Source organism: Austrofundulus limnaeus, unplaced genomic scaffold (assembly GCF_001266775.1).
Source record: "Austrofundulus limnaeus strain Quisiro unplaced genomic scaffold, Austrofundulus_limnaeus-1.0 Scaffold202, whole genome shotgun sequence".
NCBI classification, from domain to species: Eukaryota; Metazoa; Chordata; class Actinopteri; order Cyprinodontiformes; family Rivulidae; genus Austrofundulus; species Austrofundulus limnaeus.
Window position 1 is genome coordinate 355142 of NW_013952604.1, and position 3494 is coordinate 358635.

Genomic DNA, 3494 nt, shown 5'->3' on the forward strand with positions numbered 1-3494 from the left:
TGGACATTTATGGTTTGATTTCTTTGTATGTATGGATCACTTGGGTTGTTACCGACAACTGGTGAAAAATTCATGTCATTAGCACCTCTAGTAATATATTTACTGAGAAAAATGGTGACGTGTTCAATACTTATTTTACCCGCTGTATGAGAAAGGCAATCAAAAGATGTCTGACTAGTTCAGAATAGGATGAGTTTCTAGAGCGCCCCCCTCTGGGTGAGCAATCTCTGTACTGCTTAACAACATAAATTTCAAGAACTGGAGATGTGTCATTAGGTAAGCTTGGCTTGGTGTGAATCTGAAAGTTTGTTATAGCTCTTAGCCGATGTGTGACATCATTCCTTACTTGACCAGTTGACAGGATGCTCAAACTCCTGGTGGGATTGTTGGAAGTAGAGTTTCTTTTGGTGACACGTGGGCTTTTGTAGTGGAAGCAGGTAAGAATCAGCAGACGTCTGATATCAGATTCACCTTCTGACTCAAAAGATGAAGATTTCCTGTCTGGAGTCAATGTTTCAGAAGATAGTGGTTCTGAACCAGACTGGTTTTCCATTTTCCATTTTCAATCGTAACTTTTACTTTTACGTAGTTACATTCAAAACATATAAATGGTACTTTTATTTCTTTACTACAAAATTTAAATATTACCATCATGCATCATGAAGAGTTGTTTATGCATGCTAAAAAGTGAAGTGTTGAATTTACTTAACCAAGTTATCTCAGCTGGTTCCACTAAATTGAGTTGAGTAGATGTAAAGCAATTTGCAAATTATTTTTAAGTAAATTGGCAACATGCATTTCTTCAATGAATGCTTCATTCATTTCATGTATTATGATATTAGTTCCAYAGAATGTATGTAAAATTAAACCATAAAAAACGTTGCATATAAGCACTTGCTGGTGGTGCTGACCAAGGAGAGATTTCACTTTTGTTACAAAGCGCAGATTTTTATTGGTTTTTAAAGCTTTTTATAAATTACTTATTACTCATTGTGGCCTGCCTTTGTTGTCAGTGGGATCAAGATATTTATCTTTACAGTAAGAGAGAGAAAAAAAGAAAAAGAACAGCTGGACTCTGACAACTTGAAAACTGGCAAAGAAACATTTCTAAACCCAACATGTAAAAAAAATGCATTCAGTGACTGTAAGTGCAACTACTTACAGTCAAAGCCAATATCTGTAATAGGATAACATCAATGCAGTCAAGTCTACTGATGGTGAACCATCTATACTTTAATTAGCTGTGAAAGCTAACAGTAATTTCTTCCTTGTCAGATTACTGTGKCCTGCATGAGATGAATCCCTTCACAGAGGAGGGTGATGGAGAATAGCTTGCATTAATGAGGGGAAACACAGCAGGCAGGAGCAAAGAAACAATCACTTAAAGAACTAGGATGGTGGCTAATATCATTGCCTACAGAAAAAAAGACGGGATGACATTATAATAATGATGCACGAGTGCAAAGTAAGCATTWTACTGTATTACAAAGTAAGTCTACGTTTCTGAAGCTGTTTCTCCTGAACAGTTTGCAGACTTCATTATTAGACTGCCATTGTGTCAGAGATAACTTTATCATCTCAAGGACGAAAAGAAACTGTTTGCTGCAGTTTTTGTTACTTGAAACATTTTCTATTAATATTGTCTCTCAGCATTATTTCTTTACACTGAGATTCCCTTAGGCCAGATGAATCTTTTATTAACAAACTGTACGAGAAACCAAATGACACATTTTGAAAACCTAGTTTTGAGCATTTTGCTGTTTGTAATTTGCTCCTGAAATATTTGTGCTTTTGTGACCCAAGCTCAAAAGTCACAGGTGTTTTGTTTTGTTTTGTTTACTCAGACATGGTTAAAGCATGGTTATAGTCTTTTACAAGTCATGTATAAAGCACATAAAAAATATCATCTTCAAATATTACATTAAAATTTGTGAAAATAAAGAGTCACTATAACCTTAAGGAAATGGAGATTTTTGTAAAACCTCCACTTTGAACTGGTCTAAAGGAGCACAATTCAGGGAATAGGTTTGTGGAATTGTCTAGATCAGTGGTTCCCAAACKTTTTATCTTCTGACCCACAAAATATTCATGGCAAAAACTTGTGACCCCAAATATTACTGGTCTGAGTACATGAGCTTTGTTGATAACCCTAAAAACAAAGGCTACACAAATATAAATACTTATTTATACTTATTTTGTGTTCTTGTAATAATTATAGGAAAAATATTACATCACCAATTATTTTATTACACTTTAAATTAATTTCTGAAGTGCAGTGGTTCCCAGACTTTTCAGCTTTTGACCCACAAAATAACAGTAGCAGAGACCTGTGCCCACAACTATTTTTGGCTGATAAGCATTTGTATCGGGTCAACTAAACATGGGCATAGTAACTACAGTATTTATTATTCTGCATTTATACATTTTAGGCAACTAAGGCAAAAATGTAATTAATTTAGAAAATCTTTTCAGGACCCCACCTTGATGTTTCAGGACCCCACTTTGGGTCCCGACCCCAACTTTGGCAACCACTGGTCTAGATAATGATATAAAAACTTCTAAAACAATTTATATGTTAAAAAGATAATAAAGTTAAATGTATTGGGAAAGTATAACACCATTTAATGTTTGGTAGTGAATGGATGTGAAGGATGATAAATGTTTTCTTGCTTTTTCAGATTTGTAGATGTTCAAGCATAAGTTGTTTGCTTACAGTTTTTTTAATAAGGGGCAGACATAAGACAGTTTCTTCTTTCTGCACTATTCTAATTCAGTGTTTGATATACTTTGTTTTTAATGGATTATTATTTTATAATAAATACAGTTTTTTTGTAATCTGAAGATTATTTTTGATTGAATTTATTTATTTGAGAAAAAGGGGCAGATATAAGGTTTTTCTTCTTCTTCTGATTCATTTGTATTTTTGTTGTTTGTTGAATTTATGTTGTCTTTTAAAGAAAAAAACGAATAAACTTAACTAACTATTGATTAAAAAAGTAATAAAGTTTGTTAATAAAGTGGGTGAGTTCAAACAACTCAGGGTAGAGGACAGTTTGTACATCTTATGGTGATAGTTAGGTTTAAATGTTCTTGCATTCTAAAACAACAAACTGAGATYATTGTGAAAGAAGTAATTTGTTAGTAGCTAGTCGGATGTTTCTTTTATATAATTATCAGAGACGTTATGCTCCACAATGATTTGTCCTTGAATGACAGATAAGAGCCAGGAGCAACTTTTATCTATAGCAGGGGTGCCCAAACATTTTTGCTGAGAGGGCCAAAATTAAAAAACATTTTTGCTGAGCGGACCAAAATTAAAATCAATCTGAGGGATGAGGGCCAAATGCAATAATATCAGAAATGCTTAATCCTTCAGTAAAGTTCAATTTTTTTATGATTAAGCTAGCAGCCAGTGTGGTTGCCCACATTCTTTAGTTTTTTTCAGCGTATGGACACGGAGAAAATTCAACGTGTGCTCAGGCAGCAAAGACTCA